Source organism: Diachasma alloeum, unplaced genomic scaffold (genome assembly GCF_001412515.2).
Source record: "Diachasma alloeum isolate Michigan unplaced genomic scaffold, Dall2.0 Dall_scaffold_00301, whole genome shotgun sequence".
NCBI classification, from domain to species: Eukaryota; Metazoa; Arthropoda; class Insecta; order Hymenoptera; family Braconidae; genus Diachasma; species Diachasma alloeum.
Window position 1 is genome coordinate 239,406 of NW_021680440.1, and position 19,791 is coordinate 259,196.

Consider the following 19,791-nt stretch of genomic DNA (forward strand, 5'->3'; position numbering starts at 1 on the left):
CTCACTTGCCCCGGAAATGCAGAAATAAAAAAATTTTTTTTTTGCACCCAGAGCCAAAGTGCCATATTTAGGCTTTTTTCGGGGGGAAAGTCGACTTTCGCCAAAATCGAATTTTTCCGCCGAGTGAAAGTCGATTCTGTATTTTCTGGCCCGCCTAATGCCACTGAGGCCCTCACTTGCCCCGGAAATGCAGAAATAAAAAAATTTTTTTTTTGCACCCAGAGCCAAAGTGCCATATTTAGGCTTTTTTCGGGGGGAAAGTCGACTTTCGCCAAAATCGAATTTTTCCGCCGAGTGAAAGTCGATTCTGTATTTTCTGGCCCGCCTAATGCCACTGAGGCCCTCACTTGCCCCGGAAATGCAGAAATAAAAAAATTTTTTTTTTGCACCCAGAGCCAAAGTGCCATATTTAGGCTTTTTTCGGGGGGAAAGTCGACTTTCGCCAAAATCGAATTTTTCCGCCGAGTGAAAGTCGATTCTGTATTTTCTGGCCCGCCTAATGCCACTGAGACCCTCACTTGCCCCAGAAATGCAGAAATAAAAAATTTTTTTTTTTCACCCGGAGCCAAAGTGCCATATTTAGGCTTTTTTCGGGGGGAAAGTCGACTTTCGCCAAAATCGAATTTTTCCGCCGAGTGAAAGTCGATTCTGTATTTTCTGGCCCGCCTAATGCCACTGAGACCCTCACTTGCCCCAGAAATGCAGAAATAAAAAAATTTTTTTTTCACCCGCAGCCAAAGTGCCATATTTAGGCTTTTTGCGAGGGGAAAGTCGACTTTCGCCAAAATCGAATTTTTCCACCGAGTGAACGTTGATTCTGTATTTTTTGGCCCGCCTAATGCCACTGAGACCCTCACTTGCCCCAGAAATGCAGAAATAAAAAAATTTTTTTTTCACCCGCAGCCAAAGTGCCATATTTAGGCTCTTTTCGGGGGGAAAGTCGACTTTGATCCCAGCCTTCACGCGAAATAGCGGAGAAACCGTTGCATGCGGACGAAAATTCCCGAGTTGACGCAATCCCTGATGACAAAAATATCAACAGTGACAGAAGCCGCAAATTGCGGAAAAAAACAAGTCGCAAAAAGCCTTGAACCGCTCCAATCTATAAATACCATATTCCCAATCAATTGACAGCCGCATTTTCAATTATGTACCACTCAAGAGCAGTCGCCTGTCTTTTCCTAGTCGCGAGCCTCCTAGTGATAACAGAGGCATCGACCGCCGTCGATTCACCGGAATCCGGAGTGTCTTGTGAACAGATAACGGAGAATAATTCCATTGACCCGTCAAGGGATTCCAATGTCCCTTTGAAAACGCACGATTATAAGGAAACGGGAGACGTAAGCACAACAACAAACTCTTATCCCTTTGAAAACCTTCCGGAGCAAGACCGATCAATCATTAACGCTCCATTGAGGAAATGTCCGAGGGGACAGCGTAGAAATCCCCAGGGGTTATGCAAAGATTTACTCTGGTGAGCTACAACAAAAAGATCTAGTCGAATGATAATAATTTTCCATTTATTTAGATAATTTGTTATTTAATGAGACTAATTGCGTGGGTTATTACATAATTAAGAAAGATTTCGCATTCAGTGACAAATATTTCTTGACACTACATCTGTTATTGTTCATTTGTGTCACGCAGATGGTTTTATTTAATTATCAACACGATAAAACTTTTATTTACATCAAATGAGTAGGTTTTTAAATACAAACGAATGATTTCCGGATTCAAATAAAGAATTTATTGATTAGAAATGAATTATTCAGTTCCCATAAGGTAAATGATACTACGGTCGTCTAGCTAAGGTGAACACATCATAAGTCCAATATTTCTGTCGAAATGAGCGTGAAGATCCGATGATTTAAATTACATATCAGAGGGTAAAACCTTCAGAATTGGAATTCAGTAGCGAAGCGGTAAACCGGGTTAAGTCGATTTTGACTATTGGCCAGTTTTTGACGAATATCTCGGAATCTAAAAGAGATAGAAAAATTTTTGTTAGGAACTTTTTATAGCCCTTACTTGGTTCTACAAAAAAGGTCATGAGAAAAATTTTGCTATCTCTCTTAGGTTCTGAGATATTTATCAAAAACTGATCAAAAGTCAAAATCGATTTAACCTGGTTTACCGCTTCACTACTGAATTTATTTATATTAATCATGATAATTACTATTTTTAATGAGTAATCGTCCATAAATGTGACAAGTCCCATGTCCCTACGCTCGCTCATTTGTCCCCATGTTCATTTAACACATGTCCCTATCCTCTAACTAATTACATCGTGAGGATCCTATTTTGTGATAAAACAACATTCAAAAATATCTCGAGGCACAAAATTATTTTTCCATTGAACAGTCCAACCTTTTGGCGATCAATGCCATTTTCATTGTACCTATTCTTTTAATTGGCGATATTTCAGTGAAATGTCCGGATGTTACTATAATTTATGCATTTTTATTGAATTTTTAACTATTCGAAACCTTAGCCAAGGGATTTTTAATCCCATTTTACTATTGTAACGGAGATATCAAGGTTTTAAAATTGTGAGTTTCTTAACTTGTGGCTTAAGAATTGTCTCTGTCGTAGCACGAGTTAATGTGAATGGGATTTTTCTCTCTTATTATTCAATAAATAACTCTTCATTGATGTCTATAACTTTTCTCATTAACTAAAATAATAACTCCAAGCGTACTTCACTCTTAATAGATTCTTGGGACTATCAAAATGATTAAAATGTGATCGCTGGCAGGATCTCAACGCGCGCGGGGACTGAGTTTATCGATTCCCACCGAAAATATTTGAGTTTTGCTGGAAAACTATATAATATACGAAAAAATATACTTTTTTTTTCGATTTAAAAATATACATTTTTAAATCGAATGCATTTGTTGCAGAAATGCAATCTCTAGAGTACATGAAACTCTGTTGTGACGTACGTGAACCAATTATCAAAAAATATTCGAGTTATTTCATGAAGGCACGACTTGTAATACCCGGAATGATGAGTATACCACTTCAAGCTCGAGTTAAACACCTTCAGAGATAATAGAATCACCTATAGGTGCGTGCTCTCCTCATTGAAATAATCCGTCACAAGAGGGGACTCCGACAATATTACAACTGTTATCAGCCGAGTGGTCCCCTTAACATTCAGTCGGTACGTGAATTGTGCAGTTAAATCATCCAACATGAGAGCCCATCTTCTCGGGAGACTGACTCTTATATTTTTTCTATTGACAATTGTGGTTGTAACTGTGTGCGAAGTGACACAGGAGGATTCCAAGAGGTTTATTCGGTTTGAGGAGAGGGTGGAGTTTGGCTCCATCATCAATGTGCCGCTGAGGTGCCCACCGAACACACTCAAAGTTGGAAATCGCTGTCGCACGGTTTTCTGAAGGTTAATTATCTGTTATTCAATGGTATTACACATTGCGGATTCTTTTATTCAAGCGTACGAGGGGGAATTGAGGAATATTTATTCGAGATTGTGGGTTTATTTTCATGCTGGGGAGGATAGAATTGAAGCGGTTTATTTCGATCTTTGATTTTGAACAATCAAGTTCACAGACAGAAGAACTTAAACGTTAATTACGTTTTGCTAAACGTAATTCAAGTGGTTTATGTTCGAGAAATCATTTTGAGTGAATGAAAACGCAATGACAATTCAAGTCCAAGTTTGAATGGAAACTTTCTTCAGGGAACGCTTTTTTTTGTTTCAAATTACATTTATGGAATAAAAAAAAAGTTCTCTTGGTGCAATCATGCACTGGTATAAATTCTCACTGATGAATACTACTGAACTACTAATACTACTGAAGTGAACAATCCCAATATAGTGAATTGTTAAGATCTGTGTAAACGCAGGAAATTTATTATTCAAATACATAGAAAATTGTGAATGAAGCGACCCTCCATTAATTGTCAAAGCTATAATTACTTTTGGATTATGTTATGGTTCGTACTAAATTTCATGGTGACCAGAAATTTTTTCCCCGTTCACAAATTCTCGGAATTTTTTCCCCCGTCAATTATTTCTCAGCGAATTGTTCTCTTTGAGATTAATTTCCCTTAGGAATTTTTTTTATGTGTGATTTTATTGTCGTTCTTCAGAAAATGCTAATTGAATTTCTTTTTTTTTCTTGGAAGGAGAAAAATAAAAAAATTAATGACAACAATTTTTTTTTACTCGCGACTGTTCAATTTATAGATTTCGTTAAACTTGTTTTGTTGTAGACGTTTCACTTGACGAGTTGATTTCTATTCGTACCAAAACGACGTTTGTAGATCGCTGATTATATTGACAATTGATAACTTTAGCTTGCTGAAATGTTAATAATTTCGTCTGGTTGTAGATGTTCTATTCCAGGAATTGAATCCTACTGTGATGAAAAGGTATGTAAATTATTCATGATGTTCAGAAATTGTTGACTTCTGGAAAATAGTCGATGTGACATTAAATAAAAATGACTTGATGTTGCTTTCGAATATGTATCTGATTTCATATTTTACAGGGAAATTTCGCATGGTTTTTTTTTTCGTGGGGACATAGGAATTTTTCTGAGAAACAATTTTTCTCCGATTTTTGTCCGGGTATTTTCCGCGGGGAAAAAAATTCGGGAACCGTTTGAAAACTCGTTTGTTTTTCTCTCAGGGTAGCTCTAATGATTTCTTTGAAATTCACTCATCAACGCGACGCTTCAATAATTTAAAAGATGAGTCATGATCGTTGGACATGCGTCAATGACGGATTGTTAACGATGTCAGTTCGAGTTGGGGTTAAGGAGAATTCTTCGTTCAATTTTCCGTTCATATTGAGAATTTGAGAAGACGAGTATTCTAAAACGGGAGACGCAATTACAATACGTCAACAAATGACTAGTGTTTCCAACGGAAAACTCACTCAAGGTTCTTCGTTTATCAATTTTCCGAAGAATTTGAACTCGAATTGGCGGAAAAATGTCTTGCGTCTGGAGAGATTATTTTATTCAAGGCCAATATTAATGGAAAAACTCTAATCACGAACAGCATTGTAACATAATTGGAATGCCGATAACCCTCCTCCCTCCCCATGTGTGTAGGAAGTGCGAATCTTAGTCAATAGTGCGATTGTTTCCATTAGAACTGAATGCGGTCAGACCTAATTGAGACCTTAGGATAGCAAGACCTTGTGGTTTTCCTTGAAGATAATTCAACTGATCTTGTGTTTACCAATGGTATTCGTAAATTTCCAAATATTACTGTCATTTGCTGCAAAAAGTAACATTGTTTATAAACGGAGACCAAAGTTAGAAAATTCAATTCTTTTTTTTTTTTAATAAATTTGAAAAATAGTAAATTTTCCTTTTTTTATCGATTTGTCTCGATGATCTATTCAGGACTTTTGGTTTTGTTCTTTGGAGTTTAAAGAAAATTTTGAAAAAAAGGGATTCGGAATTCTCAAGTTACAAAAAAAAATAAAAATGAAAAAATTTTTTTCTTCGTTTTGTATTAGATTTTTAACTTAGAGCAGCGAAAGTGGCAGTAAATATCCCCATTATACGCCCTTCTCTCCATTTTTCATGGTTTACAAAATTTATCGATCAACACCAGGGGCGTTTCTTGTAAACTGCTCGATTTGAATATTTCACAGCGGTCTCCCCTCAAGGGAGAGTGCCAGGAGACCGTTTTTATAGCTAGAGAAATTTCCGACAAGAAATGGCCTCGCACGTTTTCTGGTAAACTAATTCGTCGTGGGAACAATTTCGTCATTAGCAATACCTGTTACGATTTGTGATTGAAACTCAGAAATGAGGATTGCTCTCAACGCAATGGTCGGTCATTATTCGATGGGCGGAAATGTCTTGTAGGGAATTTCGTAGAACGAATTTTATTAAAAAGTTCTTGTACTCCTTGGTAGAGATTTTTTAGATAATTTGAGAATAAGGTGGATAAAATTTCCGGGAATCTCATCCCTTGCGCTTCATCGCTTTGACTGCTGCACGAAAAAAAATAAAAATAAAAAAAAATTATTGATTTTTTTTTATTTACTCATATTTTTTATATTTTATAAAATATAAAATGCATTTCCTCATGGACGCAATTGATTAAAAGTTTCAATAAACTATTGCATTAATATTTTTATCGATTAAATTCATTTTTTTGTTGACATTCATCCGACATAACAGATAACAATAATTCAAGTCAGCCAATGCTATTAATTTACAAGTAGTTACATTATTAAAAAATTCATCACACCTCAACTCCTCTTAATTATTCATTTTTCCTTAAGTTATTTTCTAGACGGAAGAATATCGATTAATTTTTTGATGTCAATAATTATTGAAGGGGTTCACTTAAGTTTATAACTAACATGATCATCTCCTAGAGGAAAATAAGTGATGAGTACAAACTATCTTGACGAGAGGTTCTTCATCTCAGTGTGGGGTTTGACGAAGGAAATCAAGGATTTTTCTGCTAAAGATTTCAGTTTAAAATTTTAAACAGCCCTGACTTAAAGAGTCAAGGGAGAAACTTTTTCAAGATCTCAAAATTCGAAATGACATTTCCTATCACTATACGGATAGATTATATTATCAGATATTAATAGAAATGGATGGTCTTGCAAAGTTTTCCATCAAGAATAGAATAATCCGTTTAAGAACTTTCCGTCGTAAGAACCGATAGTCCTCAACGCCCCAAACGGAGGACTTTCTCATCATTCTGGACTAAAAATTTAAGACCCGAGAATATCCCGCCATTTGGAGGACGAATATTTTTCCCAGTAAATGAAGAATTAATTTGTGGCCAATTTGTTGAGAATTTGATGAAAATTTGATGAAATCCATTTCAGGATCATTTATATCAATTTCATATTTCTTTCAACGCCCATGAATTAGTGATGTTATAGCACTGAGAGGACTAATTTAGTGAAACCAACAGAGGAAATCCATAAACGTTAAGTCAAAAAGGTCCTGCAATTTATTGGATTACTCATTCAGAGTAAGCCAATTAGGTCAGGTAGTGATACAATTGTGTATCAATAACACAATTGGATAATTGTGGATTTCCGAGGAGATTATTAAAAGCCCCCGATCACGTGTATTTTCGTTATCTCTTAAAATAATTTTCCTTTAAGGATTCAGTGAGAAAACGATCACCCGAAAAATTACTGAACAGTCGAGGTAATCGAAGAGTGAAATTGTTTTCCGGAAATTTTTGTTTGATATCGAAGGAAGAAATGAATTTTTGTCTTGTACGGAGAAAAAAATTTTGGCTTTCAGAGACATGTCACTGATTTTCAGAAATTTATCGCCAATAGGGAACTTGAATTTTTTAAATTTTTAGCATCGCTTCAGTGGTTTTACATATTTTGCACTCAAACTTGTGAAAAAATGTCGAAAAATGTAAATTTTTACCATTTTTTCGATGATTCCTCTCAGAAACGATGAGGTTGATTTTTTTGTCATCATAATTGATGCAACTTTATATCATAAATTCTTGAAAAATGAAACTTTTCAAAAATTTTGAATATAGGTCAATTTTTTCATTGCTTTTTTCATAAACATTCACTTGATATAACCGGAGCCTCATATAATTCTCTGTAGATCGAATGCATTTCCCCGAAAGGCATATAAATGTCCCACGAGAACAATTACTACTACGAAAATTTCCATGATTTGGTGAAAACTTTTTTTGCGTCCGCAACCGAATAGATTCAACACGATAAAAGATCTCTTCAGGGGAACATAATTTTTCGACGCGACAATTTTTTCTCCAAATGTAAATACCTAAATAACAATGATGCAACTAATTGAGAGACAATCCTATTAATTAAGATCTCTTCTAATGAATTCTCCTTATTGCCTTGACGCCGCAGATATAATTCGCAATGTACCATTTGCGTATCGATTTTTCACCATTAAATTTTCGCATATATTATTGGACACATTCTGTGTACTGTATACGATCCCAGTTATTTTCGTGTCATCAATGTTTGCAGTTAATGGGATGTCGGGAAAACAATGTAGATTACTGATGACTCATTATTGGAGTATAATGAAATGGTGATTTTTCAATTATGTTGGATGTAGTTCCAAAATGACCTCGAGACTTCCGATCACTTCCATTCATACGAAATTTCCGTCATTTCAAATCGTGATGATTTTTAAAAATATTTATCTCCAACACATGAATATTGCGGAACTGAATTCGATGTCAGAGGCATTTTCAAACCTCTCGTCTATCGAGCTAATTTTCATTAAAAATTCTGAAAATTTTACCGCACATACTCTATATATTCCTTTGTCGAATGGCGCAAACGAAATTTCGATTCAGTTAATTACTGATTTCTTATTAACAGATTTCCGATAATCGTCGATTTCGGCAACCGTTTGTACTATCGAACTGAGATTAGTCTTAAAAATTCAAAAAAAATCTGCATAAAGGAATACCGTAATCCCTCAATTATTTGGCATTTTAACAACAGTAAATATTGACCATTGATGAATAAAAAAAATGCTCAAACAAAAAAAGTGCAACCCGAAGGAGTTGCAAAAAAAAACCCGAGCTGTTCATTCAATTAATCTCCATGAATTTGTTACATGTTTTCATTCTGGTAATCAACGAGTTGTTCAACAATGCACAGAAACATCGTTAAAATCCGTCGAGTTACTATCTCAACCATTAGCGGTATTTACGTAAACACTGGTGGGGCAAATTGTTATGAGACAATTAGTCACTCCAACTGTCCTTCCTGAGCGTTTTAAATAAATGACTGGATCCCCTCTCCACCCGTCGCCCGTCTCACTTTGTCCCCACCCCGTGTCATACTCTAATAGCAATGTCCATTGCGGTAATTATTGAATCGATAAAATGACTACACCAACTCGGACGCAGTGGTGCGACAACAGAGACTGATGGGTGTATTACAGTGTTAAAGCGTTTTCCATCAATTGATAAAAAATGGTGGAAAAAAATGGATGCACCGCGGTGAGGGGATACCAATGGGAAATATTGAACATTTAAAGCCCCTACCGTACGTATGTGGGTGATGCACGTGTTACCAAGCGATTAATGCGCTTCATAATTAACACGTACCCACCCGCCAGCGATTAATCCCGGTACTTTGCGTTTCATACATTTTTTTTTCAGTTATGCACTCGTTTTTTCAGTTTCTCGGCGGATTTGTACCTCGATATTATTTATGCGCAGCCTGTGGTGTTTGGAAAATATCGCGGTTGGGAGAGCTGAAAATCTATTCGCTGGGGAGAGTTTATTTTGAAATCAGTTTTAATTAAAGGTTTTTTATTCAATGTTTGTGCGGTTGAGGGGGGGGGGATTATTTGATCGTGATGGCTGGAGCGGGAGGTGGAGCTTTCGAGTGTGATGTTTATGAAGTGGTAATTTCAATTTATTTGTGGTTGCAATTACCATGAGAGTGACATTGGATCCGATTTAGGGGGAAATGGTTCTGAAATTTATTGTTTTGGGGAGAATTCTACGAAATTCTTGAATTTTCACGGAATAATTCGAATGAAAAATCGGTTATTTCATTGATTTTCGATCATTCGAACAGAAAATCAATAAAATTACATGAAATTTCTGTAGAATTCTTCATTGACCAATCAGTTAATTTCTTGAATATTCAAGTAATTCTCGATTTTGAGGTTCATACGGTATTGGAAAACCTCCGAAATTTTGCAAATTCAGGTGATAACTTCTCTGAATTTTAAATCTATTGAAAATTGAATTGTATGTGGTGTTCAATTTTCACGATGAGTTTGGAAATTCAAGTTTTCATTGAAAAATCACTCATTCTTTAACATGAAAAACCCAATTTTCTTGAATTTTCAAGACGAATGAGAAATGTAATAAACATTTTCAGTTGCAATTGAATTCAAACTCACAATATTGATACTTCAGATGACATTGTGACTGAGATTTCAAAAAATTTCTGACAGTGTATATTACAAATTTGATAATTTATATCTTACGCGTTGGCTCAATGTTCGGATTCCCCGGGTAATTTCATTTAACCCAAACAATTCACTCCCAAAACCTCCCCCAAAATCCCCAATCCCCTCAATATTCAAAATACGCACAAACTCCTATCACTCATAACCATCTAATTGCACTTGTCTCAAACTCCCAACTCCATGCCCTCCTCCATCCCCAAATATTTCTCATTCACCCCCCGTAACCCAAGCAAAGCTCCTCTAAAAGGTCCTGTGGGAAATCCCCGGACCTAGAGGTCGTTAATTGGTATATCAGGCGATGAAGAAAATACGATAAGGGACTCATACGTGCTCGGCAAACACAAAGAACTGGAATTCTCCGAATCACTCCCAAATAAATTTTCGCCACTGGGAATCTACCAGAAACCTCTTGCATTCTCTGACCCCTGATTGCTCCACGTCTCATTAACTCCTCTGGCCCTTCGGCTCCACTCGAAAGATTTCTTCTCTTTATTAAAGCAGAATAGAATTTTCTGAATGTACATATTACGGCTATTGTCATCGCCCTCCCTCTCAGCAATAAACGCGAATATTAACATCTCCGGAGGGAGGTCGCGGAAATATACGCGGAGAGAAATATGTAGTAAAAATTACGGAATAATTCACGTAATCCGCAATGGGAAATCGTTTCCCGGCAATTTTTATAGGAATGGAAGAGAAAAAATCTGACACGTTCAGTGAATTTTCAGGTTCATCAACGAACAAAGAACGCAATTGTCACGTAATTTTTCCCGAAGAAGTAAAATCTTACCGAAACTTGCCGACTTGTTGTGCCTCCAAAATCAAAAATTCTTGAACGTTCAACAATTTTTATGAAGCTGGTGAGTTATTTCTACGTTTCGCTCCGTAAAATTTCTCAATCATTGGGGAAAAATTACGGAACGACTTGTTGTCCTCACAGCGGTGAGTCATCAGACGGCTGGTTAATTTTTACGGAACAAATCGCAGAATTTACGCGGCGATTCGTCCAATTTCAGTGCCGACTCACACTTTTTATTGAATTTTACTTCGCTCGCGGATTACGTTTGGAAAGGTAATTCTTACTCTTCTTCTGGTAATTTTTATTCAATTTTTCTCTCCGTGTGGAGAAAACGAAAGTAATATTTATCTAATTGTCATTTTGCGACATTTCGCTAATTATTTCGCCTCATCAGACTCATCACTCAGTCCGGGAAGTTCGATCCGGTGATCCGCGGATTTCGTTTCGAAAGGTAATTCTTACTTTTTCTTCTGGTAATTTTAACTGAATTTTTCTCTCCGTGAATTCTTTCCCAACACGAGTGAAACTACTCATCTCTTTCCCCATACACTGATAGAATGATTCATTTATTCCAAACGAGATTCGTTAACTATTAACGAATGGTAGAGTTGAATATGACCAAATGAATATTCGTTAATAGTTAACGAATGGTTCACTTGAATGGCGAAAGTCGAGTCAAACAAGGTTTCTCAAATATACATTCGTTAACTATTAACGAATGAACATTTGGTGAGACCGAATAGACCCTAACCTCCAACCAAAATCCATTCGTTAACAATAACTAATCCGTTCTATCAGTGTACCCCCCTAAGAATTAATATTCGATATGACCTTTTGGAAAATCAGAATACTATAGCGTGCAGTATGAGCGCCCCCGCCGAGCACACACGGAGAAAAATGTTCAGTAAAAATTACCGAACTCTCGCTTCACCCACCGATTACGGAATCGACCCAAAAAATTTAAGTGACGGCATCGTAATTTTTCACAAGAGATTCAGATAAAAATTACGGAGCGCTCCGGAAAAATTCCGTGACAGTTCCGTAAAATTTTCTACAACCGCATTTCGCTCCGGAATTACGGAAAAGATAGGTAATTTTTATTGAATATTTCTCTCCGTGCAGCTCAGTTGCTCATCCAACATCTCCAGCACTGTCGAAATTCTCGGACACTCTATGCGATAAGATTCGACAGCTCTTCCAAATAAACGTATTGCGTCGTTTGTCATCGCCTCCCCTTCACAGCTGTAAAGATTAATATCAACTTCTCCTGCGGGAGATTGTGTCAAGAGAGGTGAGAAAATATATTCTCCTTTTCTACACGAATAAGAGTGTATAACCTCGTCCCCCGTATGTTGGTAGGGATTAATCAGTGGGAAAAATTAGGTCATGACGATAAGGAGTTCAGTGGGAAGAAAAAATAATGGAAGAGTAGCCGCCAACTGCTAATGGAGAAAGGATGTGGATGTTGGCGAGAGAGAGAGAGGGAAGGAGAGAGAGAGAGAGCGAGCGAGAGAGGGAGGGACAGGGGAGGGCATGGAGGACCGAGTGAAATACAGTCAAAAAGGTGGCGAGAGGCATTTGGGGCTGGGGGGAGGGTAAACGCGGTCTAAAACCACAAGCAACCCTGATGACGTGACCACAGCATAACGCGTTTCCATGGGCTTCTCGTGGGAGAGAGGTTAACTCCCTCTCAGCACCCTCCGCACGTTATTTCTCGTTTAGCGGTCACTGAGTGAAAACTAGGAGTATAACCAAGGTCAAGTTATCAAGTCAACTATCGCATGAAATGCGAATTTAATTGTTTCAGTTGGTAAACAGAATTTTGAGAGGACCGGGGCGAAGGGGAGGGTGAGCGCATGAAGTTTGCAGAGGAGGGAAGTCCATGGGATGTATCCGATATTGAATGTTGAGGGATATTTGAAAATGATTGATTCGTTGAACATTCGATGGAAATGGTGAATGTGAAGTGGGAATGATCTGGGCCAATTTTAATTTGCGAGATGTCGATTTTTTTTTGAGTGATTTCTACTCGACGGTGGGATTGACGGTTGAACATTTTTGGCTGGAGCTTCCGGGACACTTCTTGCGTGATTCTTATGAAGTTACGGTTTTATTGACATCATGGAGATCATTATTCTTCATGACTGACGGTTCAAGGAATTTTCGGGGAAAATGAATGCAGAGGGAATGTTAGTTCAATGGAAATTGATTTTAATGAGGCAAATTCAGGTCATTACTGCGTTTTTAAAGGTTCAATTGATTGAACATTGAGCTTAATTTGATATTATGGGAAAATTTATCCCGGGAAATTTTTTTTTCAGAAAAAAAAATCAAAAATACTATTAATCTCGCATTTTTTTCTCTTATTTAAGGTGAAAAAGTAAAAGAGAGTGGGGCAATACGACTCGAATAACGACTGTTTAACGCAATTCAAGCGAAAAATTTTTTTGTATAAATATTTGTTTAGCGATTTTTTTTAATTCTTGGGAGTACTGATGAGAATAGTAATTTTCCATTCAGTAGAATGGAAATTTCAATAACACGAAAAAAGACGAGTGTATTGAATTATTTTACTACGAGTAATTGAATTATAAGACGAATAAAAAAATAACAATTCAAACAAAAAAAAAACAAAGACAAAAACAGAACAATAAAAATTATTATTCTCATCAGTACACCCAATAATATAAAAAAAATTAAAAAAAAAAGTTAATAAAAAAAATGTAAGTCTACTGAAAATCAATGTTGCTCCACGATTACTTGACTTGTTTGGTAATTTTTCTCCATGCGCGTTTTCCTCATCACTCCAACCCACCCTTCGCTCATCCTCCACATCCTCCCAAGCTCATTCCACCGAGTTGCATAAATTCCTCTTCAGAATTTCTTTCTCCTGCGATATCCCAGCATTTAACACTTTGTCTTTCAAAAGTGAACAAACGCATATCCCTCTTGGGGGATTTGGGTAGTGCCAACTGGTGCTGCAAAAGAGGCAGGGTAAATGTCAGTGGACGAAGACTTAGTGCCCCAAGGGCAGAAGGACTCTCACGGAAATCCCCCAGAAATTTCTCCGGGTAAAGGCGTAGGTAGGACTTTAGAGTCGGTTGGAGGACGAGCTGACGGTGGGAGGGGTGGTAGAACTGGAGCAACTGCAGACGCAGGATAGGAGTGAGAAATTCATTGCACGGGGAAAGTACACAGAGGGCTCTTTTCACAAACGCGTTGAGAATCGTCAAGATGGTGGGATGTGGAGAAAAAAGGGGGCAGGGGCGGAGGGAGAAGGGAAAAAAAGGATTTATCTTATATCCAATGTCTTTATCAATCTTGGAAGGATTTTCTGGATGACAAAAAATAACGTGGGCCGTGAGAAAGCCTCAAGAACATCATTCCGGATGGGGCAGGGGGGGGGGAGGAGGAAGAGGGGGAGAAGGGGAAGTTTTTTCTTTTTAGTTGGGACAATATGTACCATGGTATTATCGCTGTCCGCTTGAATTCTTGGAATAACAAGGGACATTCTTGAGATTCGTGCGCTGATGATAGGGGCGAGGAACTCAATTCGCGAATGCTGTTTCTGACCCTCTTTAGAGGGTTATTTATTTTGTCTTTTTTCAGGGGTGGAACGCGGCTTTTAATTATTTTTCGGGAGATGTTGGGACGGGAGGGGCGGCTGTAGTTTTGGGTTTTCTGGGGTTAGTTGGGGAATGTCGGAGGTTTTGGATGTAGTTTAGGAGGTTTTACTCCATTTTTAGAGGTATTTCATATTGGTAAAGCAGATGTTTCCTTTGAAAAAGAGATAGACTCAATCCTTCCACTTCAATTTTGGTTTGTTTCTCACTGCAGGACCACTTGACATACTCTTCTTAATTCTCAACTACTTGAAGAATACTTCCAGAGCTTCAGACTTGCTTCAATCCAAAATCATCGGATCGAACTTCCCCAATGGCGTCATTAGGCTGATGAAGCGAAATAAGTAGCGAAGCATCGCAAAATGACAATTAGATAAATATTGCTTTCATTTTCTCTAGATGGAGAGAAAAATTCAATAAAAGTTACAGTGAATTTTTCCGTAATTTTCGCTGAATATTTCTCTCCGTGTATCATCTGATCTCCTTTGGACATTTACTGAACGAATTTAGCAATCTGAATAAGAGGAACGAAGCACAAGCTTAAGGGCACTCTCGATGCCTCTAAAAATATCGGGCGTAAAAAGCGTCAATCGTTTTAAAAATTCCCCGTACTCCTGACGTTTTTACTCGAAATAATGTCAGTGGTTGCTTTAATCCGAGTTCTCATATGAAGCCGTTATTTTAGTTTCATCACCCGTCTTCAATTTAAGTTGATTGCTGACTGCAAGCCCTCTTGCCATTCACTTATCAATTGTCTACACCGCGTCGAACCATTCTCATCATTCCAATTCCGTAAAAATTCTCGACTTCATGAAGAATAAACCAGACCTGCAAGCTTCCCGCAATCTAAAATAATCGAATAGAACTTCCCCAATTGGGTCATGAGTCTGCTGAAGCAAAATAATTAGCGAAACGTCCTAAAATGACAATTACATAAATATTGCTGTCATTTTCTCTGTCATCTGATCTCCTTCAGACATTTCTGGAACGAATTTCGCGATCTGATTAAGATAAACTAAGCACAAGCTTAATGGCGCTCTCGATGTCTCTGAAAATATCGGGCTTAAGAAGCGTCGATCGTTTTAAAAATTCCGCGTACCCCTGACATTTTTACTCCAATTAATGCTTCTCATATGAAACCGTTATTTTAGATTCATCCTCCATCTTCAATTTAAATTCATTGCTGACTGCAAGACCTCTTACCATTCACTTACCAATTGACTGTATAGTTAATAAAAATTCGTAAAAATTCTTGACTCCATGAAGAACAAACCAGACCTTCAAGCTTCCCTCGATCTAAAATAATGGAATCGAACTTCCTCAAAAAAAGTCACCGCTCAGAATAAGACGAGCGCCTCCACGGAGCACAAGTTTAGTTGCACTCTTGACCTCTTCCGCGGAACGATACCAGGACCAAAGTAGACGATATTGCATCTCTATTTTATTTCCTCCGCAGTTTCTCTCCGTTTGACGAATACTTGGATTGTGAGACTTTTTTTCGTCCCACCAAGTGCTTCCGTGGATAACAAACACTACAGAATATTTCATACATGCGGTAGAGGGTGAGTACGAAATATAATAAAAAAGGCCAACGTGAAAGGCTCCTCGACAGCACAGTTACGTATTCACATACTGTAAAACATCTACGTGTTTTAAGTGGGTTACTAGCGCTTTCTCAGTTACATTTTGTTCGACATCAACGCTAGCGCGTTAAAAAAGCCGGATAAAGTGCACGGGTAACTCCTTCAAACGGACCAACACCTGTGCACAAACCTGTGTCACAGTGAAATGTCCATTTTATAATTCTGAAACGAAACTTTGAATTTGAGTTGTGAAATAATGAGGATATTTCTGGCTTTGAGCTGTTGGGTATGATGGAGTCATGTGAGACCTACAGAATTGGTGATCTTGTATGTATGATTGAGGATTCTAGTCGCAATGCTGGAGGGAAGTTGAAGCGTAGAATTGAATTATTCGGGAAAAGGGATGGGGTGAGACGACTGCGGCGGAGATGGTGTCTGGACGTTCGGACGATTTTGGCTGGGGGAAGCATTTCATCGGGCGCTCGTTATTCGAGTGAAACTGGGGGATTCTAGCGCTGAGGCACTTTGGTGATTACGTGGAAATTACACCAACATTTTTCTTTCGGTGGAATCCTTCTGAATATTTGTAATTCACCGAAAAAATAGTAATTTCAATTTGAGATTAAGAAGTCAAATTGAGGCGCAGGGAGGCGGGGGGAGCAACACGATGATTTCGAATTCGTTTTCCGTCCGGTTTTATCAATTCTGGATTTAGCCATTGCTTAACGCAGCTTCTGTCTTAAGCAGGAATCGGCGTAAATCATTAGTTTCAGTAATATTTGGGTTTAAATTTGAAATTCATCAAGTAATTGATAATTTAAATTTTCAATGGACTATGAATTAAATAATTTAAATATGAGATTGTAAATTGACTATTAGGCAAATATTTCCAAAGTTCTTGAAGGGGATTGTTGATTAGCCAAATAATCGTCAATCCTCCGAACTCAATTATCTCTCTATATTGTAAAAATCCAAATCGACTTTTGGTGATGAAAATTTGGTACTCAAAATTAAGACTCCACAATTAAGAGTCACGAGGGTCAAAGTAAGGGTCATAAGGGTCAGAATAAGGCCACAAGGGTCGAAACAACGGTCTCAAAGGTCAGATTAAGGGTCATGAACCCTCTAATTGATTGATCAAATAATTAGAAATCTGAATATTTAATTGGTGATTAATTTAATAATTTAAAATACATAGGACATCATTTTCAATAAAACGACTTCAATGCTCTCATTCGGAACTGAAAAGTTGATGGACGATAAAATCCCCTCTCCATTAATAAATTTATAAACTAGAAACTTCTTTTTAAAGTCTATCAGCTTTTGTTCTCAGTGCTGTTTTCTCCATTTTGAGAAAGATTTCATCGACTTCCCCAAACAATCGAGCTGTCACTCGACCGCCCTCTAGTTGCTGAGTCTAGCAGCCCTACAGAAACCCTGGGCGGCGTTGCCCACAAACTCTGGGCGGAATTAGCCACAAACGCGGAGGCTGATAAAATAGCCAATAATAACTGATGAAGCTATTTTTCTGCTATCGAAAAGGTCGCAATGGACGTGGAAATGTATAACGAACATATATTTCGCACTCCATTCAATTATAGATCAACTGAAGATTTGAAAAATCTTAAATACTAGGGTCGAAATATTTTGAGAATTCGGTAGGAAATGATTTGGATTTTTTTTACGATGTTTCCGCGGGAGAAAATTGCAAATTTATGCTGAAGGTACTTGTTGTCATCGAATATTTGGATAATAAAAGAAGAAAAAAATTTTTCTTAGCCAACCCTGGGAAATACGGGCGGTTTTTTTGGGGATATATCTTAAGAAATTGCAAGAGATGCTGGTTGAAGTATTATATTTAATACTCACCAGCTCTTAGCGTGACCCACGACTCACGACGAGGACGTGGCAGGTGAAGACTCCCAAAAAAACCTAAAAATATATTATAGGTTAAGTTAGGTGATCAATATTTTACGACGAATTTATCATGTTAAATTTTCTGACATTTTCGAGCTTAACTTAATACCGATTTTGTCGCAGTGATATTTCCTCCGTTAATTGGATTTCAATTTCATGTCGCTGATTGCAATTCCCGATATTTGTACTCTGGGACATTGTAACAAATCCGTCGCGATCAATTTCTTGATGTGCGGAGAAGTAATGATTATCTCAGCATCGAGAGAATTATTCCCTCCATGTAGAACAAATTTGCCAAATCACAACGCTATCCTCGAGGTACTTCGTCAGTCACTTATAAATGATGGAAATTTTGACAGGAGGGAGGGACCCAAAATTTGTTTCGCATGCTGTTGAGCCCATTCAATTTTTCTCTTGCGATTGTTTTTACTAGATTGCTTGGGCATCAATTTCAATTTTTTTTTCACTCGGATTCTGTAATGCAAAATAAAACAAAATCCAGCGGAAAAAACTGGGAAAAATTGTGCCCAATAATTCTGATTAAAAAAATCGCAAGACAAACGTACGACCAGAAATTCAAAATATACAATTTTTTTCCTGTCAAATATGCAATAAAATCACCGCAAAAACAAGCAGAATTTTTCAATAGAATTCCAATAGAATTTTCTAGCGAATTCGCTAGATTTTCAATTGAATTTTTTCATGCGTGCTGTCACTTTCCTAAAAATTACTACCCGACTGTTCATGAAATTCCCAATTTAGATATTCGGAGTCATTACAATAACACCCCGGTCTAAATCGAGAAATGAAAAATATTATGGATATTGTGGAAAGCCAAATACGCCATCACCAATGTTCAGTGTACCCATAAATATAAAATTTTATGTTTCAGAAAACCCGGCTAATTACGATGACCAATAATTCAACATGACCCGAATAAGCGCCGAAGAGCTCCTCGAAATCATCCCCTGAAGTGGCTGAAAAACTTCGCTAGGAAAAAACCTCCCCTATCCATAAATTAAATTTGATGATCAATTCCTCCGCATATATTGATCCCACGAAAATGGCTATTTTCACTTCTATGCACTGTCACGTGTGTCTGTAGGGCAAATGCATTGTCACGGAGTCAGACCGATCGATATAGGTAGGAAAAACGAGTCTCTCCAGCTGAATCTGCCTCACCTATATTTTTCGGACCCTCTGATACCCTCAAAACCCCCCACTAACTGCATCATTGTACCGAATTTTAATGTTATCCATGCGAGAAATGAGTGTTTAATTCTCAACAATGCGAAAAAAAATCCCCTCAATTATTGTCCCCGTTAATGATTCATAAAATTAATGTAAAACTTGAAAATTGTAACGCAATAAGGAAAATGCAATAAAACCGTAAAGATAACAGAACCTCTGGACATTCCAATGCAGTTTCTATTTATGATCACATTTTTGGGTTAAATGGCTGCTCTCGTTATCCAGAGGCCCAAGTATTTCCGCCTTCTTCCCTCTGTACCCGTTTAATATTACCATTTCCATTATACAACTGAGAATCTCTTTCCGGCAGGGAGTCTTCACTATAATAACATTTTCATCCTTTCAACATTGGCGAATCGCAACTACTCAGGCTAAGTAATAATAAAATTGTCGGCAATTCTCATTCGATTCATTTGTTAACGGGAATTGAATTAACTTTTCAACATTTATTTCTATTTTTGAATAGCACTGTTTAACAGTTTCCGGCAATTGGACAATTAGATGTTTTATATCGACGACCTAATTATAGCCGGGCACGTCCTTGCTGTTTCACAGAGGCTGCGCTTTCGGTGGCCATTTATTGACCTCGATGATACGCAATTATTCACCGAGTTGAGGTTCACGTATCTTGGGGTATTTCCGGAACAAGGCGGTATCTA

At 37.5% G+C, this 19,791-nt stretch overlaps 1 long non-coding RNA gene across 1 annotated transcript; it reads left to right on the top strand.

Moving 5' to 3' along the window:
• The first annotated feature begins 1,145 nt into the window (after nt 1–1,145).
• LOC107039522 lies at nt 1,146–19,293 on the top strand. The gene is made up of 2 exons (XR_001460964.2): nt 1,146–1,474; nt 18,774–19,293. It is a non-coding gene; the product is annotated as an uncharacterized LOC107039522 (long non-coding RNA).
• The last annotated feature ends 498 nt before the right edge of the window (nt 19,294–19,791 follow it).